Raw genomic sequence first — 22,407 nt, 5'->3', positions numbered from 1 at the left:
GAAACGTTGAGCCCTATTTATTGTGGCATATAACTCATAATCGGATTTTGTCCCCAAAGTATCTGTGAACTGGGATGTTAAACATTTTGCATGCTTGGATTTGTCATGCATGTGTAGAGTTTATTACTGCAAAAATCACAGTCTTGTTGTATTTCATACAGAGTATGCAGAATCCCTTGTTGTGATACCAAACGAGAGATAAGAAACTTACTGGAGAAGGCATGAATGATGCAGTAAATTCTGAGCTTAGAGTTTGCTGAGATATATCTGAACTCATTTCTCAGCAATAAGTACTTTATTTATTCCGGGATGTTCTCTTTTGACTTTTTCCAAGTCCTTTCCCTGGGAATTATTCTTCCTTTGATGAGATTCTCTGTATGTTTTGTACACAAAAACAATGCCCTTTTTTACCCCTTAAGTTTTAAGGGATTGGTATTTTGGAGGAATTTAATTAATTTTTTCACTTCTTCTGGAACTGCAGCAGTGCTCCAGGCAGATAAGCAGGGGACCAAATCCTTAGTGTTCAGGTTTTACTCAGCTCTTTTTCAAGCAAAAATCTATTAACTTCAATGGGAAACTTGCCTGAGTGAGGAATTCAGGATTTGGGCCATAGTAAATGTTATAGTTGGGTTGTAGGTCTGCACAGGTATTTACCTTAAATGACTTTTATGAAAGAGGATTGATTGAAATATAAGGTAGCTTTCTAAGACGGTTCTGATTTCTTTTCCAGTTTTGGGAAAGGGGGTAGGGAACGGGGAGGAGACACTGTACATTTTAGTGCCTGTGAAAAAGAACTAGCAGATTTACATTTTTCCACAAATGAGGTACTGTGTCATGCAGGCTGACACAGAGTAAATTTCCCCATGCCTTGTTGGCAGCCCCCTCTGCTCCGTCTGGCCCCCAGCCCCCCGCCTCCCTGGGAATAAGCGGTAATTGACTCTGGAAGCCAGCTCAGGCCAGGATTTCTCCAGAGCAGAGCCTGTCACTTAGGCTGAATTATATGTTGTGCATGGATGAATAACATTTCTCTCTGCTTGGAGGCTAAGATGGCCAAAATTATCAACCTTCCCTCCCCAAGTTTACAAACAGCGTTTTGTTTAGAATTTTTTGCCCCCCTTTAAGGAAAAAAAATTCTGAGTGAAATGTATGGGATGTGGGTGAAATTGCTGGCACAGTTATAGGGCACAGAAGTATTTGCTGTAACTGGAATGAATGCAAAAAGAAAGTGGAGTTGGAGTCAAAAGAAAGTGGAGTTGGAGTCAGCATCATGCCCCTCTCCCTGGAGGTGTGCAAACTCACCCCAAGGCAAAGCAGATTTTGCACTTGGTGGGGACAATACCATGACCAAAGGAAACATGGGAATTTTTTTCACAGCATCCTCCCCCTGGGCTGAATGAGGAACATTCCTGCAGGAGTGCCCCTGGAGGTAATTAGCAAGCCCCAAACCCCACAGTTTGATTTCTGTCTCCCCTGGAAAGAAAAGTGGTGGTGATGGATCAATGTTCCCTACCTCATCAAAGGTGGTGAGGGAGCTGGGTGCAGGCTGGCCTCATCCAAAGGGCAGAAGGGCCTCAGTATTAATAACCATCACACCTCAGATTTAGGATTTATGACCAAATATTTCCCTGTCTGCCCCAAAAACATGCTCAGGGTCTACAGCTTTCCAACCTGCTCTGCATATATTCAGCTGCCAGGGCACCCTCCTTCCCCTGCCTTCTGGAGGGGGTGCTGGGAAGGCTGGGGGTGCACCCTGGGGGTTTGCCTCCCTGCCACCCATGACCTCACTGCAGCAAGCAAATGGGAGGGCAGGGGGCCAAAATCCCACACTGTGACAGCAGTTTCTGTCTCCTCTTGGCTAGAGTGAGGATGCCTGTGATACTGCTGCTCATTAGTTGTGTCCCAGTAGCAACTCAGAGCTCCCAGTCACACACCAGCACTTCCCAGCAACAAGGGAGATGGCAGCTTACTATAAAGCTTTCAGTAATTTTGCCCTTTTTTTTTTTTTTTATATTCTCCAGCAGTTCCTGCTGCAGTTCTTGCTTTCAGGTTCTAGTAAAGAGGTAACAATTAGCTAAACTAAAAGAGGAGAAAAAAACTAAACAAACAAAAAAGAGTTTTTAAACCTAGCCATTGACTTCTGTAGTGCATTGCACTCAGTCTTGTTTTCAGAATGACACAGTAACCCCCAGCAGATTTATGTGCAAACACAAAGATTAGTGACCCAGAAGCTTGAGTGAAACAGCTTTTCTGCTTCCAGAAGACAGGTTGCTCTGCACATGCACTCACTATTTTGTCAGCAAAGATGCACTGGCCCCATTAGCTTTTCATTCTCTCATGAAAAGCCCTCGGTGTTTATTCACTACAGCTTGGTTTTAATTTTATTGTGCTCTTCAGTAAAGTGGTCAAACTATACAGATAACTCACTTTCTGGGACAGAGAAGAGCAAGAACTTAACTCATATGCCTTAATGGTATAGTGCTGGCATATTTTCAATTGTCTGACTCCCATATCCACTGCCTGAATAGCTTTCAAATGAAGAAAAATTCCTGTAACTAAAATATTCAGTGTGTTCTGTTGTTATTTAACAGTAAGCAGTGTGGTTAAGCCAGGTCTTAAACCTGCTTAATCCCACTGAGCTAAATAGATTTTATTATTGACTCCCATGGTTCCAGAACTCTGACCTTAAGGCTGAAGTTAAAAGCTAATTTTTTTTGCAGTCTGTTCCACTAACCCAGAAGCTCTTGCTTGCTGGATACATTTGCAATAGAGAATGTCCAGCTGTAAATTACAGCTGTTTGCAATCCTACCCAAACACAACACTCATTATTATTCTTTTGTTCTTTTTCGGCTGAAAAGCCCACCATGAGGGAGACCGTACAGTACTTAATCCACACATTAAATTTATTCGCAGCTCATATTCATGTGCAAGATAAGATTTTCCATGAAGTCAAGATTTACAGTGGTCCTAGGGCACTTTTACTCCCCTGGTTGCTTTTAATTCTCTGTGCCGGAGTGTAGGCCAAGTGGGTCTGCTGAAGAGTTTTAAACACTTGGAGGAAACTGCTGTACCACTGCTGAATTTCCTCTCTGGTTGTAACAAGGGAAAGACAAGTCCTTTGCTGAGTGCTTGGGTGGTACTTGGGAGATGTGCTGACTTCACAGCCACGGTCTGCTCTCCTTTCTGTGTACTTATACTGGAGGATGCAGGCAAAACCCACCAGCTCTGCCCATAAAAATCTCAGCACAGGCATTTAAGGTACAGGCAGAGCTGAACCCACTCATCTCAGGAGCCATATGGCTGTGCTGGCAGGCCAGCCACGCTCAGCTGATAAGCCCTGAAAAGAGTCCAGCTCAATAGCTTACACTCAGCACCTGCGTGATACATATGTGTCGTCCAGACCTGAACTGTGAAGCACAGGCTATGATAAACCTTTTAGATTTACCAGCTTGTGCTGTTCACAGAGTAGGCATCTCAGCACCAGCATCCATTTGTCAGTGGAGAAAAGCCCCATTCATGATGGCTGGTGAGCTTCACAGCCTGTCTTGACCTTCAGTCTGGGCAGGAGGGATAGTGCTTTGCACTCCCATGTAACCATGCCATGCCGTGGTTAGGACACCAAAATGCGGGCTGTACCAGAGATGAGGTGGTTTACCCTGATGGGACTGGCCAGTAGCACTTAGGATCCTGAAAGGCAAACAAAATTTTCCCCTTCCCCTCTGGAGAAGTGAAGAGTTTGGGGAGCTGAGAAGCAGCAGAGCCTCACATCTGTGGGGAGAGACATTTGCAAGCAGAGATGCTGCTGCACTGCCTCTCATGGCTGCATGCATGCATTTAGCACTGAGATGCAAGAGAAATCAAAAAGGTTGACCTCGGACAACCCAGTCCCTTCCCCTGAGATTGTAAGCAGCCACAAAATTGATGATTAGTCCAGCAGGATGTGTAGCACAGCTCTTCTTCAGACAAAGCCACACTGAGATACACTATTTGTGTTAGGAGGCCTGGGGAGGCACTGCCTGTAAAATATTAAAGCAACAGTAAGAGGCAATGTAGATTTTTAACAGATCACTTAGGGCAGGCAAGGCAGCTGTCCAAGCAGCCTTAAAACTTTTTGTGGAAGGAGACAAAGTTTTCTTGTTCTCAGGTATCTGCTTGAGCTGTGATTATGCAAAGCACTTAAACTTGTGATACCCTAAAGTAAATAAATAGTCCAGTGGCAGCTAGCAAAAATACTCATGTGCTTCATGTCACTCACATACTTACTGTTTGTGTTGGACTGATGTTTTCGATAACATCGCCTTTCACACCGTGAGAGTCCTTCACATGAGAAGCTACATCAGTCAGCTTATCAGTGAGTGACTCAGCTGGCAGGCTGGCCAGAAAGGCTTCATGCAGCAGCATTGTGCAATCAGTGAGAGCCGAGGGGAAGCCTTGGCTTGGGACAGCTGATCTGGGTCCCAGCAGAGAGTGACGGAACTGAGATCACAGGCTCCACAGGAGTCAAAAAGGTTGGCTGGAGAAGAGCCTACGCGCACAGTGCTCACTGCCACAGAGGCAGACACGCAGCTCTCACTGTTAGCACATTGCTTAAACTTCCTGGATTATCCTTGAAAGGAAAAAGAGAATACCTCTGAGAGAGAATATATGGATTTATCATTTATGTCTTACATGAAAGCTTGGCTGTTTGGAAATGCTGGTGTCTCACACTTGCATCCCCCCCTCCTGCCCCCCGCCCCAGTATAGAGCAGCTGCTCCTTGGAATGGTCTAGAGTTTCTCACAGAAACTGCTAGTTCTGCTAGTCACAGAACATGGAGGTGGAAGACTAATGATACATATTGTATATAGGATACTTTTCCCAGTATTGGAGAATGTTGTGAATTAGTGAAAAAGGGCTTTAGAAGAAGAGTCTGTGTAGACAGCTTAGAGTGAAAAGGAATAGGTATCTCTGTAAAACTGGGACTCCATTTCCCTCTATTTAATTTGTGAGCAAGACCTGTAGCACTCACTTTTTTGCTGCTGGATGTTTTCTCATACCTTGACTATTGTTGGTATTTATTTAGAATTGTTCTACCATAACACCAAAGATGTGATGCGGATGTACTGCTGTGTGAGAAGGTGGAGCAGAACTGTCCCAGGGAACTGTAACAATTTTGAGCCCTACTAAATACTGGAATTCCTTTGATGTTTAAAGACAGAAAAAGAAAAGTTAAGATGTATTTTTTTCTTCAAGGACGTGATAGTGTTTTGCTATCATGAGAGCCAAACATTTCCCACCTCCCTATGGGCAAACTCGTGCATTTGCTCCCCAAAGATATCTGGGAGAAGACAATCAGTTCTTGTTCCCAGAAACGTCTGCATTTTGAAAAAAATATCTATCTGCTAGAAGAAAGGTCTGACTAGTAATTTCTCACATATTTTCTTTGACTTCCTTGGTCTTTTAAGAAACATTGTGAGTATAATTACAGCGTGAATGTGGAAGGTAAAAATGCAAGGTGTAGGTCTGCGGTCTTTCACATACTAGTAAGGAGAAAACAGGTCCCATTTCTGGCTGGCAGCATGAAGAATATGCAAAGTGCTATTGGGAAGAAGAGTGTATATGTGTGCAGCATATGAAGTGCCTCAGCATATGATTAACCTCACCGGGTATGTAGTAAATAGTAGATAACTGTGATCAAAAAAGTATTCATGTGATTTATCAAACTGAGCAACTGTGCATTTTGCAGTGAAGCAGGAGGTCAATCCTGAAATCTAGGGCAAGTAGAGCAATAGGAAATTGCAGGGACTAAGAAGTTAATCATACTGTTGGACTGCTTCCATCTGGTTTTGAAAGACGGAGTCAGTACAGTGCTAGCGAGGATGCTTCACGGCAACAGATCAGGAATTAATTTTTTCAGCAAATCTTCAGCTATCATTTGTGGTAACACAGGCTTATAAAAATGTAATTTAATTTCTTCGGAATAAATCACATAGGACAAGAAGTGTGAGAGTGTTTTTCTAATGTGTGTATCTGAGGAAAATATAAAAAGTGTGAGAGTAGGAGAAACAGGAACAATCCAAAAGGAAACAAACATTAACAATATAGAACCTGGGAGGCATGTGTGGCTATCCTGTTAAATTGTGCACATAATTTTCTTTGAAAAATCAGTTTGCAGTTGGGAAACTTCTACATTTTTATGACTCTTGGAGGCATAATCTTGTCTAACCTGTCTGTCTATCTTCATAAATGTGGATAAAAGGAGCACTGACCTAGAGTTTTATGGAATTGATGCTCTGAACACCATGTCCATATATCATGAGTGTGTAGCTATAGGCAGTGAGTTTGTTAATGAATTCTGTTTTCCTTGTTATCAATACTACTTGTGATATTTCAATGAGATTTGAACACTATGCTCCCTCTGGGCAATAAAAGTCCCCCTAGGCAATGAACCTGTTGTAAAACAAGGGATTTTAACCCTGAAAGTAATTCTTGTAGCTAAAACTTGCTTCATTCAAAGAGGTGGGAGAACAGTTAGTTGATAACATTATGCCTTTCTTACTTCAGCAGTGGGATAAGAGAACAGAGAGCCCTATACTAGGACTGACATATTGTGCTATTTTTAGTGCTATGCTGCAAAAAGTGAAATGTTCTAAATACATTTGTATCTATTTCCTGGCAGTCTGATGAAAGAGAGCTCAGGTTTACACAGCACCAAGAGCAGGAAACTGGTGGCCGCGCTGTTCACACAAATCACCACTTTCATTACCACTTTATTTTAAGAAAAGCTGAAAATTCATAGCAAGCAGTAACACCTCAGCCTGGTCCAGTTACATGGCACAAGTTTGGGACTTATGACCCCTGTGTGCTTGTGAATCGCGTCCTAGCTGTAGCTCAGGGAGTCTCTGGAGCAGGTGCAGCAATGCAAAGGAGAAATCTCAGTTCCCTCTGAGTGAGGCAGCAGTCCATGCAGCAGATGGAAGGAGATCCCCCCTTCAAGCTTTAATCGTTCAGTAATCAGCGAGGCACAACAGGGCTTTTTGGCATCAGCTCCACGGATGATGACATGCTTGCTCCAGTTGGTTTTTCCTGCCTTCCTGCAAAGGTGGTTTAGAAATCTCAGCTAAATTTCTGGGTTTGCCTTTGTCCCTGGTAAAGCTATCTGCCTTCTGTATTTTTTAATTTTAGATTCAAGAGCATTTTCTCCTTGCGCTTGCTTTTGTTCTGACCCTGGCAACAATGGAGGCAAAAAGGAAAGGGGAGACTGGTTTGCTCAGGGGAGAGCAGTCAGGTTCTGCAGGATGCCAGTGCCATGAAAAAGATATGTTTGTGCCCAGGATGGGCAAGGGATTCCTCAGAACAGTGTCTTCATGAGGCCCCAGTGGAGACAACACACAGTCTGTGCTTTGGCTGGCCCTTTGTTCTCTGAGGGGTGAAGAGGATACTACACAGATGCAGAACTGTGTCCAGTTTCCTTGCAGGCAAAAAAATAGGATGAGTTAGAACAAAGAATGAGGTACCCTGTGATTTCTCCGTGGGGATTAGTTGTGGCTGAAGCAGGCCTGAAATGCTCCTGCAAGGAGTCACATTGCTGTGATCTGAGATACTTTGCTCCCCCATGCAGTCCCATCCAGATGTCTCCTCCTTTTTTTCATGACTGCCTCAATTTTGATGTAAGTCGCAGGAAGATTTTTATCCTTTCCTCTCCTCTTGGAAAAGTATTGGATTTATTCTACCATTGAGGAATGGTTCATACTGTTCTAGGTTTCTTGCATTTCAGTGAAAGGAAATGTTTGAACAGCCTGGGTTTTCTCCCAAAGAAAAACTGGAGCATTTGTGAAATTAAACAAAGCTCTTAGGATGGAACAGCTTTTTACCACTTAGCTATTTCACATATGCTGGTGTGAAGGGACAGCAGAAGTCCCGTAGGGCACTACTAGCTCCCCAAGACCCTCACTGGGAACTTGATGAGCAGGGAAAGTGTTCAGGCTCTGGAACCATTGAAACCTTTTTGATGTAAACTGAGACCAGAAATCTCAAATGGCTCATTTTCTAAAGTTACAAGTGGTTTTTTTTGCTCACTCAACATTTCCAGGGAGTCTGTCTGGTGACTTTTTTCTTTACAAATTACCAGACCAAGCACTTTCTGCTTTATTTTTCATTATTAGTGCTTTCTTTTGAGGTTGTTTCATGGGTAAATTCAGAATTGGAGGGCTTTGTTCCAAACTGGAATGGCATGAAATTTCAAATTCCTTCTCCGAATGGAAGACCTTCCTTCTCTCAAGGACTGTATTTATAGTAGGCTGCCCTTTTTGCAGTCAGAGAGGGGCCAGATCATATTATGACTGTTTGCTCTAATGTGTTTTTAACTTAGAAGTAAAATTAGGCCTGGATTGAAACTGGGTGTAAAAAGTCTAAGTTCAGACATTGCATTTCTATAACCTGAAAATGTTATCATTTTGAAAGGCAGAAATAAATAGAAATTATTTAAATTAAATCAGGTATTTTTCCATGGGGTGTGATATAAATATGACACATGCTTTCTTTAATATGGTCTGCAATCTTCCATCATTTTAGCCAAAAAGAAAGTTGTTTATTTTAAAGGTAGGTATTTTATATCTAACAAAATTTACTTTGCATAGCAGTGTATCTTCTGTGTTAGATTGCTATCAAGATTTTAAAGTGTTTTTTTGTTCTTGACTCAGGCACAGAACTCTTTTTCATGGTGGGACACTGCCTCTCACCCACACATTCACACAGAAGAGGCCCTTCTCTGTGAAAAATTAGCAGACAAATAATTCACAAATAGCTCTCACTTATTACTTACTGGCACAACCAAACATAACTGTTCTAAATGAACAGTTTGGCAAATTAAAAAAAAAAAAGAAAAAAGAAAAAACAAACCCCAAAACAGGGGAGGGGGTTAAAAAATCCCATGACTCTGATTTAATAGATAAAAATCCCCCCTTGAAAAGTCCTAGAGACCTGCCAAGTAAATTTCTTGCTTTGCAATGATCCTTTCAGACACTTTAATATGCTTTTTCGAGGACCTGCTGTGGCCCTGGTGTCGTGCATACCCAGGGAGGCTTGTATTGTTTCATGTCTAAGAAGGTGATGCCTGCTGGCGGGAAAGGTGCTGGTTAGGGGGCAGCTATACCCTGGTTCCTAGCAGCCCTGAAGGACTTTGCTTGTCATTCCCATCTTCCTTTTCTTCCTTCCTACACTCCTTTTAGAGGGAAAAGAGGAAAACCAGACATGCAGCCTCTGTCATGCATCTTCCCCCACATGGCCTCAGATTTCCATGATTTTGGCTAAGTTTCCCAAGGGGACCTTGTCTCAGAGCCTCTCTGTTTGTATATCATGGACCCTTGCTGTGTTTCGTGCCCAGGCTGCCCCCTCCCCATTCTTCAAAACCACCCTGACCCCACTGGGGTGCCTGGAACCCTCCCTGGAACCCCATCTCCTACCAGTCTCCTCCAGCTGCCCCAGTGTAGCAGGAGCCAAGCCCCTCTGGTTTGCAGTGTCATGAGTGCAGCCCAGTGGAGGGTACCCAAGCATCACCCACTGCTGAAAGGTTGATGGGGACCCCATCACTGGAGGAGGACAGTGGAGAAACAGCTGTGGTGAGGGCCAGCCCTGTTGCCTTGTTTTGCAGCCCCAGGGACACCGGCACGTTCCTTTGGCTGAGACGGGTGGGACACAGCCCAGCTGGGCAGCAGCAGGGCCGGCACTGCCACCCATCCAGCCAGGGCTGCCCTCGGCTGCCGGCCCCACAGTGGGGCAGCCACGCCATCAGCTGGCCATGACGGGTTCTGTCTGCTCCTTGAGTCCTCGCACTCAACTCCCCGCAGTAACCATCACTCTTTCCCTCCTAATAATGCCCTCAAATACTGATTTCCTGAAGCCACTTCTTTAAGGTCATGCCGTCCCTTTTTCTAAAACTTAATAAGCTTGATACTGACCATGTGGAGTTAGAGTGAGTTTGTAAATATTTGTATCTTCAGTATTATTTCTTTGATAGCAAACACTAGGACAATAATTCCCACATTAAAAGGGCTCTTGGGGAGGGTTTAGGAACTCTGGCCAGGCAAAAATAGTTGCCTGAAGGAAGAGGAAAAACCTTGGAGAATTACCAGACTCTTTTTTTAAATTTTGAGACAAATGGACTTTTCAAACTTTGCCCTGAAAAGAGATCTGGTCATGACCTACTATAAATCTCATATGGCCATTTAAAACCCCACAGTGCTCTGGTTAAACAGCATTGCACCAGACAAAACCTCCAGGGCATGGGGACATTGCTGCGGTTTTTCCTTTTCAAGCTTGTATATTGTCCCCATAACATATTGCCAATGTTCACAGGACCAAATGAGACTGTGGCCTTTCTTTAATGTACTCAGAGCTCTTGTGTTGAGAGCCTGTGAGGTCAACAGGAAAACATGGAATGAAATCTCAGCTGAATATCGGTCTTTCCCAGGCTTCCTGGCAATTTCCAACTTCTCACTCTTTTGTTTTCACTTAATAAGATAGAGCTTGTCTCGCGCTCAATTAAAAAAAAAAAAAAAAAAAGTGGTGAAAGAGCTAAGACTCAGAAAATGAGCAGTTTTATAAAAGCCTGGCATATTCCCAGTCTGCCGAACCTAATAAGAAGCACACTCATTTTTCCAGTTTGAAACTTTCTGGTGCGAGCACCCCCAGTGCAAACATCTCCCACAGGACTTGTGGGAAGAGCACCAGTATATAGAAAAATGAGAGTGCTGGTATTCTGACATGAAAGCTGTAGCCTACATTTTTGAAATAATGATGTTGAAAAGTGGAGCTCTGAGAAGAACCTAATTTTGGGCTTCTCCCGCTGTCAGATCACCCTCAGCTTTCTCCCTTCTCCTTCTGCTAGAGAGACTCACGGCACAGCACCTCTCTCTGTTAAAGCTGAAGGGGAAAGCAACAACTGCAAAGTCATTTGTGCAAACCCAGAGAACAGCCTGAGAAGACAGCAAAACCTAAACACTCCTTTGAGATTATCACTCTCTAATTGATAGAGATGTATTGGTTCATATGTACCTCTGTTTCAACTTCTGTTTTTACACCATTTTCTGTATTAGCATATTATGTGCTTGTCAAGTGCAACCAAATTTTAACCTCAGATTGCTGATGTTTTATAAGCATTATATAATTTTTTTTTTGTTTTCCTAAATTACTGTAAGGGACTTAATGTTGATGAAACGCAGCAGGTTGACACCTGATTATCCAGGAGATTTTCCCTTGTGTTGCAAGTACATCTGCCCCACTCCTGGAGCCTTGAATTATCCCCATGCATATTCTTTATGTGTGCAGACAAAGGGCACTGTTGAAGCAATGAGAGCCTCAGCATTTGATGTCGCTAGCTAATCTGAGCCAACGCTACATTATTTTCTAAGAAATGTATTTCGTATTATTTTCTTCCATTTGGTCAAAATGCAGCATTAGCCATTTAACAAGAGCCATGATAAATTTCTGTCATTGTCCACTGTATGTTGCTGTCCTCTGCCTTTGTAAGGTCTCACAGGTTGGTTAGACTGGGAATTATGACAGAGTTGCCCTACTGAAATTATTAGGGTTATTTTTATAACCAAAATCTGGTATTACTATGGAGCAGCAGTAAATTGTGGATCTGGTTTTAATTGTTCACGTGTCAGCCATTTACCACACCAGCCTTTTAAATATATTACAACAAATTATGAAAACACTCTCTGATTAAATAAGGGAACGTATGGCAAATTAATTCCCACTGCCTCAAATGGAGAAGACATACTCCAGTGTCACAATGCACTCCTTGTGTGCTTTGGAGTTAAGCTCCACAGCAATATCATGCACCAGTGTTCATCTGCTGAACTGGGAGGTTAGCTGGAAGAACTGGTAACTGCAAACTCTGTAACTGTATGGACCTGCCAGTCACTCGTCTCGTTCATCAAGAGCTGCACGAATGAAGAAGAGGTGAAACATATAGGTAGTCTCGCCAGTGTAAAAAGGGACACCATGGAAGGAAGGTAAAATCTGGAAGGAGGAAAGATGAGCCTCTGTTAAGAAATTCGGCACTACTTTTATTAAGGCCATACCATATCTGAAAGAATAGATTTTCTGGTACTGTTTTCAGGTTGTCATAGGCTACAGTTTGACTGAGTCAAAGCTTAGCTTCTGTGAATGTTTGGGCTGTTCAAATACACTTTCTGCACTTGTACTGAAAAGAATAACTACCCCCAAAAGTTGCACTTGTTTTTTTTTCAGAAGTGACACCCAATTCATATGGCCACGATGACTCTAAAATTACCAACATGTGTCCAAAGCTAAGACATAACAAGCATACTCCATAGTTAGGAAGTGATTGCCTTAGGTTTGTCTTGCACCTGGTGAAGAGCTTGTTAAAGGCAGTAGTGCAACTCTGAGATTTTCTTTGTTTAATTTCTTACTGAGATATTTTAATATCTTTGTTTTAATCTTGATATGGTCTTGTCAGGACTAGGGTTATTTATTTGGTTGCAGGGCCACATGCATGGGAATTATGTAATGTAGGTCACATACATCTTCAGTTGACATGACTTGTATTACAATTGAAACAAATAAGCCAGCCCTGTGTACTAAAAATAAGGAAACAAATGTAAAACACATCATCATATCAGCAGAACCACAACACACTGATTAACAGTGGACAACACAGTCATCAAATCAAGGTCACAATCAAGACCTGAACCAGTGAGTCAGAGCTCGGAGATTTCAAACAGACACATTCAATGCAGAAGGTAAACAGCTTTACCTTATAAGCTTGACATGAGATGCAACTACATCCAGTTAGTTTCGCATCAGCCAGTTCTTGTTTCAACCTAGCTCCTCACAAATGTTCAAGTCAACACAAAGCATTGAGTAAGGCAATCAAGTACAGTATTCTTCAGTCCTTGCCAGGGGTGCATGGAGGACTAGTGCTGTTATGGTTCAGTCCAGAGAAGTCCACCCATCAGAGCAAACTCATCAGCCATGCATGGTTTAGAATTTCCTTCTCATGTCATATAGTTACCATGTATGATTATTCTTCTGCTCTTTTTCTCTCCTGGCCATCAAACTCAAGTCAAAGGTCACTCTGAAAATCGCATGCTCTTGCTTTTAAATTATTGATGTAACATTTATGAAAATATTTCTTGCATAATTACTAGGTAAGGACTATGAATAACTTTTGGAATAATTCACCTGCAGAAAATGATGGATCTAAGAATCTGGCATTTGCTGCTAGGCCTGCAAGCAATTAATATGCATCTTTCCACTTCTTTCCTTTTTTGGCCAAACAGCTATGCATCCATGCATATGTGAAATAAAGTGGGATCCTTCCCTTAAAGAAAAAGAAAGTTTTTTGCCTTGTCCCTTCTTCCTAAGGATCTCTATTTCACATGGTTGCTGGCTGCCAACACAGCAGAAGCTTTGGCCAGGATAATGACAGATTTTAAAACTGACATCTCCTGCTTGGTGATCCCAAGAGGTGGCAATGCTTCTCACAGATCCATCCTTTTTCCTGCTTACTTTCATGGCACAGATAGAGCCTGGTTTCCTGGATGTGGTCAATACAGCCTGGTATCTGGTTGTAGATCACTGCTGAGTATACCCATGGCCTTGCAGGCAGGAGCTACAGGCTGAGGTGTGACACACCAGCCTCCTGCATGGTGCATGTCCCAGCGAGTAATGACGACCTTTCCCTGCAGGGAAAGCACTTAAAACCTACACTCAGCAGGTGCCACCTCCTCAGGACAAGGTAATAACCTCATCAGCACATAGTGTCTCCATGCCTTTTCTAATAAGAATCACTTCTTTACACTAAGTTAGGAAGCTAATGTGAATCGGTTCACAGCTTGCCATGATGACTTTTAATCTAAGACCCCAGCTGGCCTTTGTGCTTTTCATCAAATGAATTCCAATAATCATTAAACAAAGTTTTCTCAGTTCTACTTCAAGTCTGGGCCAACATATCTTGCAGCCCTTATTCCTGTGCCACACTGGTAAAATCCTGCCATCCTGTAAAATCAGTGATGGCAACATGAATAATTAGTTGCTGTATTTGTACAGCATCAGGCTTACAGTTATTTTCCAGTTGTCTATACTGCTTTTCTTTGTATCTAGTCTCACCCTGGAGAGTACAGAGAAGTCTGCAAAGTTTTAGTCCATGAGATCATCCCAATAATTTCTTACTGCAGGCACTGTCTGTCTAACTTTAGTTCCCCATGTTAAATAATTGTGATATTGTTTCCTTAAAACCCTTGACAACAAAAACCAAAACAACCGTAAATAATCCACAGACATATGGAATTGTTTTGAGAAAGAAAGCAAATGGCTTAGACTCAGTAAAAATGGAAATCTACCAAGGAAACCCCAGCAGCCTCTTTGACAGTCTGCTCTAAAACTTTTCACTTGCTTTGATGTTGTTTGTAATTTATGCTCCTCAGAGGCTTTTAGATGAAGGAAATCATCTGTTTTAATAATGTGAAACCTTCTTCTGGCTACTTGAGATGGGAATTCCTGCCCTGTTTCCTGTGCCTCTCTGTCAGGGCCAAAAGGGGAAGGAAGGCTGAAAAATTGCATGGCTGTTAGTGATCAGAGCTGTGGCATCACCTACCATTTCAAAATGTCTACCCAAATATTACTTACCTCTCACTGATGAAGTAACATGTTAAAGAAAGCTGTGTTTTTAAGCTCATTCTCCACAGTGGTGTTATTTCACTGTATTAGTAATTCATAATGATAGGTTATGTGCTAACAAGTATAGGACAAAAGCAATTATTGCAATAGTCCCTTTAATTCAAAGTTATTTTAATTACTAGTGATACCTGTCCTTTTTTTATCTCATATCTGTGCTAAGTCTCTTCATGTTTCAAAAATTGCTACTAGGCTATCACCTCTGGTAATTGCTATTCTCTGAGCTGAATGAACAAAGGAAAAATTAAACTGGAGTGTGTCAGGCAAGCAGAAGAGGAAATATATGTTCCTGCAGGAAAGCTACTCTCCTCCTAATTACCCTGCAATTGCCAGGTTCAAAATGTAATTTATGAGCAGCATAGATAGAATGGCCACATTAGTCCATTATTTCATGATAATCTTTTCTACTCCTGATTTCAGAAAGAAGGGATTTTGCAGCTGTCAGTGCATTGGCATTCTCAGCAGCTGCTCTGGGCAGTGATGCTAGACAACTGCACTTGAGAGATACTCCCAAAAAAAAATGTAAAGCAGTCTTCTAACAGCACAGTTTTATAGAAGAGAGGTGCTGTAAAGTACAGCTCAATAAATAAAGCATAACCTGATGGGCTGCCTCAGACACTGCTGGTCACATTCAGAAACAGATCCAGAAATGTTTGAAGGAGAAGGAAGTTTTCCAACCTCTGGCTGCTGCTGTTGCACATTCCACTTACTGTAAAATACACCAAATGCAGCAAATGAACCTAATAAACACCCCCTGAGTCCATTTTACTCTGACAAACATGGAATAGCATGCAAGAGGATGGAGTAGTGGGTAAAGCTGTGAACACGTGATATGCAGTTGACATGTTTCAGCTGTAGGTTTGGTGCCTGAGGCCAAGTCTACATTTCAGTCAAGTTGGGGCAGTGACCCAGTAGTCATCTGAGTGAGCTTTAAACACAAAACAGGGGAACTCTCATGGCCAGATGGAGTTCAGGAACCATTCGGTGCCCATGTAGTTATCACATTATCACGTTAGTTAGCACCATAGTTTGTCGTACTTGAGCTAGTCCCAACAGGGTCACAGAGTGACTGAGGCAGGAAGACACCTCTGGGGATCATCCAGTCCAACCCCCACTCAGAGCAGTATCAGCTAAAGCAGTTGCTCAAGGCCAAAGCTGGGTCTTGAATAGCTCCCAGGATGGAGATTCCACAGCCTCTCTGTGTACCCTGTTCAAGAGTTTGACCATCCTCACAGCAAAAAAAAAAATTGTTATATTTAAATGGAACTTCCTGTATTTCAACTTTTGTTTTTTGCTTCTTGTCCTGTCACTGGGCACCAATGAAAAAAGCCTGGCTCTGTCTTCTTTTCTTCCTCCTGTCAGGTATTTATCCTTCCCAATCATCTCAGCCTCCTCATGTGAAAGAAGTTCCAATCCCTTAATCATCTTCATGGCACTTTGCTGGTCTCCGTGTCTCTTCTGTACTGCAGAGCCCAGATCTGGATCCAGGGAGAGGCCAGGGGAAAGCAAAAAAGTAAAAGAGGAAAGGCTAAGTGCAAAGGCAAAGGGGAAGACTATCTTGCTGATTCTGGATGTGACATGCAAACCTCTGAATCAACTGACTGAGAGTTCATTGCCTCCCATCTGTACACAAATTCCATCAATATTTTCCTTTGTTGCAATCTAAGTCCATAAGGAAGCTTGCCCCTTCCCTGAGAAAGCATTAGATTATATTGCTTGGGAGTATCAGTCCTAAATATTCCCTTTCCATTTCCTGCAGAGAATGTTGAACGGAGTGCTCTTAGGAATGGGAGATGCCTGCTCTGATTCATTCTTCCAAGGTTTTGTTTTTACTTTGCCCCTGAGGAATTGGCCATTTTTAATGACTTTTATGATTAATAAAACTGTCTGAAGGCCTGCTGGGGTCTTCAAGCTAGTAGTTATCAACAAAGTCATCTAGCTTTCTCCCCTAGTGCCTAAGCTAATGGCAAAGACCCAGTGCTTGATCTTTCTCCCCAAGCTGAAGCTTGCCTAGCAGCACTTACGGTCATGTTGGGGTGGTAAAAAAAATCCCCAAGAGTTACTTTCATGCTGCACTGACCATGGAAAATCATACTCTCCTGGAAATCTGTGTCTCATCTCAGCAAAGCTCTTGTGCAGACTGTCCAACTTTCCCCCAGCTGTTTCCCAGCTGCAGGCAGGTGATGTGATACCCTTTTAAAGAAATACTGAATGTATATCCTCACAGCTGGGCACTGAACTCCCAGCAACAACACATGTTGACTCCTACACCTTTTACAGTCTCCATGCTGGATCACACTGCTGAATGCACATTCCTGCTCTGAAGAGGCTCACCACCTGACACAGCACTTCCTAGACCATGCAGGAGCTCAGGCAGGCAGAGGCATGTTTGAGGCACTGCAGCAAGACCGGTGCCAGAAAAGGACTATTGGCCTGGGGGCAGAGAAAGGAAGATGACCGCAAAAGCTTGTTGTGCCACTGGGAGGGAGACACAGTACCAACTAGCAATATTTCTCCCTGTGCCTTCTCCCCACTACCATGGGTGCATTCCCTTTCTGCCCCACTGGGAGAGGCAGGGAGAGAAAAAGATGTATTGAAGAATAGGCAAAGGCATCTCCACATGCTTTAGTGATATTGTAAATTCATAGGAAACCTAAAAAGATGCATGGTGGTTAATGAACAGCAAAACATGTGAGATACGGATTGAAAGGTATATTGGAAGATTTATGTTTAACTACATCAGGACACAGCATGGTATAAGACCAATTTTTTTTTTTAATTAAAATGTCATACAGATCTAGTGTTTTTCGTAGTAGTTGGTAGCACATTTCACAGAAATAAAGGATTGATAACATCCTGCAGGAGGTTGCAGCTGGGGAACCGCTGAGTCCAAACACATTGGTACTACATCCTAGATTAATAAAGCAAATAAAATTATATTTACTTTGAAATTTATTTCTGCCTCCCCTCATCATCTGTGTGTGCATGAGCAAACCTCAAGTTTACTTTCCATGGATAACATCTAACAAAAAGATGCAATTCACATTCAGTTTTTCCTTTGAATTGTAAAGGGCAATTTATATAACTCTTTGTAACATTTATATATTTGTGCATATCACCCTTCTTCATAGTTTTTCACAGACCACATTATACCTGATGAAAGCACAGCAAAGGTTACTCATAGGTACTGCTCTCTGCTTCAAAATCCTTCATCAATTATCTGCACACTGTGTTTGCTGAGTTACAGTGCGTCAGATCCTGACACCCTCACTAGACAGACCAGTCCTGCTCTTCACGAGCACTTCTGGGTACTCTTATCCAAGCTGTAAAGTACAATGTTATTAAACCAGAATAAGGGGTCAAGAACCTGAGCCTGGTCAGAATGGGAGAAGTTTTTTTCCCAGTGGTTCAGGCCCCTGAAAACCTAAGGCTGCACCACAGCCAAAAAACTTAACAGCTGAAAATTCATTTTAAACATTCTTTATTTCCAGCTAATGTGTCAATAATAGGTAAACAGCATATCCTGGGCAACTCTTTCTAAAAGCATATTAAAGTATTTTTGGATGACGATGGAAAACAAGCTGTGCCTACTACAGAAAGGAGAACAGAAGAACCTTTTACAAGTCTTGAAATAATCTCAAACTAATTAGCTTTTACATCCTCTCTGCTACAATTCTGAGCTTTATTAGCTGTTCTGCTTGCCATTCCTGAGCCTGCCTAATGTCTTCTGTAGAAAAACTATGCATTTTTTCCAGGCATTTGTCATTTTTTGAAACATATAAAAGAGAGCACTTGGATTCGAATAACAGACCATCTAAATGCTGTTCTGCATAGGGAGTGATATATGCTGACAAGGACTAGAAGTCAAATTTTCTTTATATGGTTCTTTATGGTGAGCAAACCTACTTAAAACAAGCTCCTTCTCAAGGCAGCATATTGATTAGAGCTGATGGGCCAAAAAGACCTTTGGGAGACAACAGAATATGGCTTGAGTCAAAGAGTAACACTAAAGCTGGCAGCAGCAACATTAAGAGTCAGTAAAACCTGAGAGAGTTTGTCTCATGCTGAAATTTATTGCACCCATTTGGACAGCCATTATGGTAGTTAGTAATTTTATCTGCACAAGTTCATCTGTATTTGGACTCCCAGAGCTTAGCAAGAGGTCTTGCAAGGCAGATCCATACCCAGGGCTCTGCTGACTGAGGCAAAAGACTGCTGTGCTGAGGCGAGCTATGACTGTGTCTGAAGACTACAAAAGGCTGTTTGTTTTGATGGCCAGCCACAACATGAGTTTTATTAACAGTAATTCTGAGAAAAGGTGATGGTAGGCCAGTGCAGGAAGGTTTTTCTAGTCTGCACTGCTGTGGTTTTCTTCTGAGGCTTGATGAAGCTGTCACTCACAAGCAAAAATTGCTGTTCTCCTGGGTAGAAGTACATTTATACTTTATGTTTTAGGAAATAAATGAGACAAAAAGAGCAACACCCAGACTAATATCCAGTGAAACTGTAACCAAAATCTCCTGATGACACATATTGAAAATGGTGGGTTAAAGCCACTCTACAGAATATTTTGCATTGCTCCTTTGCCTGGTTTCTGAAACTACCATGGCTGATGTTCCTTATCTTTACTGATGATCGGTTCCAGTGCTTAATTACCTTTATTTTTCTAACATGTCTCTCTGCGGGTTGAAGCCAACCAGGCTGCTGAAATCACCTTCAAAATGTTAGTGGAGGATCTGTTCCTGAGACAGGTGGTACTGATATAATTGAATCTGACAGGGGATCAGCTTTTGATAGTGGTCTAATGAAATAGTGGAGTACTGAGTTGGGAGTGGATAGAGGTCTTCATATTGGATACCAGTCCTTAGACAAGCAGAGAAAGGTGACTGAACACTGAAAGAAAAATTATGAAGAGGAATCTGAACCAACTTGCTTTCCATACAGATTACAATGCACAAGGAGCTGGGCATATCAAGCACACAGTTTAAGCAATCCTTAGGATCTTAGATTCTTTCTAGTCCATCAAGAGAGGTAGGAATCTCCAGTGGGCACAAACTGTCCTTGACCAGACAATAGAGGGATCTCAAATAGAAAATTCCTAACATGGCCAAAATTATGAAAAAAAAGAAAAATTAAAAGTTCTGGGGTACATATGAAGGAAAACACACAAAAGCCATTGCCCTTGGCCTCAGGGGGATATCAAAAACAGTGTTCTATGACTCAACAACTTTATCCAATTCCAATTTATTTCTGGCCCACTTTTCCCCCCTCCCCCAAAGAAAAGTCTCTATAGAGATTGCTTCCTGATTTTGCAGGGGAGGCAGAAGGGTGCTGTTCATGGACTATTCTCAAAGCTGTTCATCATTCTCCAGGCCATTGGTCCAAAGCCATGTTCCTAGAACAGTATAGGACACATAGACTATGCCTGTCATTTCTTCTTTTCAAGTCACTGTGCTTTGAGCCATTAAGAGACTAATTAAACTACCAAGGTAAAAAGACCCTATCGCTGCTCTTCTACTAAAGAGTTAACTTGCCCGGACCAGGGATTCTCTCTGCTCATATTCAGCTGATGCAAGGTCAATGACAAACACACCAAGGAAGTCAGAGTTGTTTTATTTTTCTTGTGAGCAGGTCAAATAAAACACTGCTGATGCTCCATTTATCTGGAGCGACAAGCGAACACTTGGCAGCAGTGGAAAGCAGACGCTGGAATCTGGCACCAGGCTCCTATCACAGCTGTCAGCCTGCTGACTAATCACTTCATCTACATGTTAATGCTGCTCCAGGTCTACTGGACCCTTTCATCTCAGATACCCCAGCACACGCTCCTCTTGATAGACTGATTTATACAGAAGTGTCACTATTAATTGTTACATGGTATTTTATTTTAGGAGGGTTTATTTTTTAGTCAAGGTGGGTTTTTTCTAGTGGCTTTCTCTTTTCTACCATATTCCTTCACAGTGGGAGCTGTGATTTGGCTGCCTCCAGTATCAACCAGACCTCAAGTAGATGCCCCTTGCCAGACTGAATTTTCTTCAGGGTTTTTTGTATATGTGTGTGCATGAGCTTCATAGCTTGTTCTTTTAAACAGCCTTTCCTATCAAATATTCTTTAGTGACTATTCTGACAATTAAGCTGCAATTGCACAGTGCACACCTGACGCTCTTCAGAGAGATTCAGTTCACATTATCGGATGATACTTGTAGTCTTGTCAGCACAAACTATTTAAGAAGCTCCCAGGGAAAGTGTTAAAATATAGGTGGGGTCTATGAACCCTGTTCTTGGCAGCTGTGCTTTATTAGCTGTGCTGTGCAAAGGTGGTGCAGCTAAGGTAATGCAGTGCTTTCACAGAAGCATTATATATTGTGACAAGCCAAACAACCTCCAGGACTCTCACTCATCATGACTCCCATTTCATACCTCATCCATTACAGGAATGAGGTATGAAAACATTTCTCTGTTTCCAAAAGGTATTAACAGACTCCTGGGAAATCGTTTACCTGGAGAAAGGGAAGCATTGAGCCTCATTTTTTTGTGTTCAGGCTGAAATAGCAGGCCATGGCAGGGCTAGCTGTCTTTTCCTGTTAGAGAATGATAGGTTTTTGCAATTGGTAACTGGAAAGAATTCAGACAGTTAATTGGTTTAATTCTTATAGTTAGCAAAGGTACAAAACCATAAATTTGTGTCACTTCCATACTGACTTCAGAAAAATGGTATCTTAGTGCTTTTTAAAGAATAATGAAGGATGTCTCCTAACACACTGACCATAGGAAGTTCGGTTACACCCATGTATGGAATGGTGGCTGGAGCCCTGGAAGGGTCATTTGATTTGGTCATTCAGATACGATGGGGCACACCTCATACTAGAGCAGAGCCTTTTTATCACAGAAGCATAGAACCATGGAAAGGCTTGGGTTAGAACAGACCCTAAAGATCAGGGGAGTTGGAAATAGATTATCTTTAAGGTGCCTTTCAACCCAAGCCTTTCTATGGCTCTGTGATTGTACTCATCTTTGAATGTTAAATACACAACCAGCCTTTGTACTGGTATTTTAAACCATGGTGGTGTCTGGCTGTTGTCTGGGCACATTCTAGAGTTAATGGTATCATTTCCCTTTTCTCAACATGATTTTGTCCTGAAACAAATGGATGAAGTCCACATTCATTCCATAGGCTGTCCTAATGGTGCTATTTCTTGGCATTCTACAGTTGCCTCAGAAAATATCCCCATATGTTCTGTTACAGTATTGGGATGGCCTGATCTGCAAGTCCAGATAATTCCCATGGTAAGCATGCTTCAGAGGTCTTTGCTGGAAGAGAATTTGAAAAATACACAGGGGCAGCAGCAAGAAGTGGGCATTTTCATGGCTTCTGTGATTCATTCACAATTATTGAGACAGGAATTCCCTACTGTGTGCATGAGAGACATGCAGTATCTTCAGTGCCAGGCAGCAGAGATATTTACACAGATCTTGGCACAATGTTCTCAGCCTGTGCTTTGAGGAAGCACCATGTGGAATTTGCTTCTTGCAACAAAGGGATAAAGAGAGTTTTGTGCAAAAGACCTTCAATGGGTTTTAGGTTGGCTCTGAGGGAAGAAGGAAGGGATGTTTCAGATACTTTAATCTGGAATCAAAATAGAGGCTCTGCCAACAGAGCTTTAAACCATGGAATATGTTTTCATCACTGAATTTGAAATACTGTTTCAGAGTCTTGGTCAGATT

The 22,407-nt window shown here is 42.2% G+C and overlaps 1 protein-coding gene across 2 annotated transcripts in view; it reads left to right on the top strand.

The window, feature by feature from the left end:
* Positions 1-22,407, top strand: part of AFF3 (AF4/FMR2 family member 3) — a 318,221-nt gene that overhangs the window by 244,813 nt on the left and 51,001 nt on the right. The window lies entirely within an intron of this gene.

This window comes from Corvus moneduloides, chromosome 2 (genome assembly GCF_009650955.1).
Source record: "Corvus moneduloides isolate bCorMon1 chromosome 2, bCorMon1.pri, whole genome shotgun sequence".
In the NCBI taxonomy this organism is placed as follows: domain Eukaryota; kingdom Metazoa; phylum Chordata; class Aves; order Passeriformes; family Corvidae; genus Corvus; species Corvus moneduloides.
Note: the sequence above shows the minus strand (reverse complement) of the source record. Positions and strands in the feature narration are given on the sequence as shown.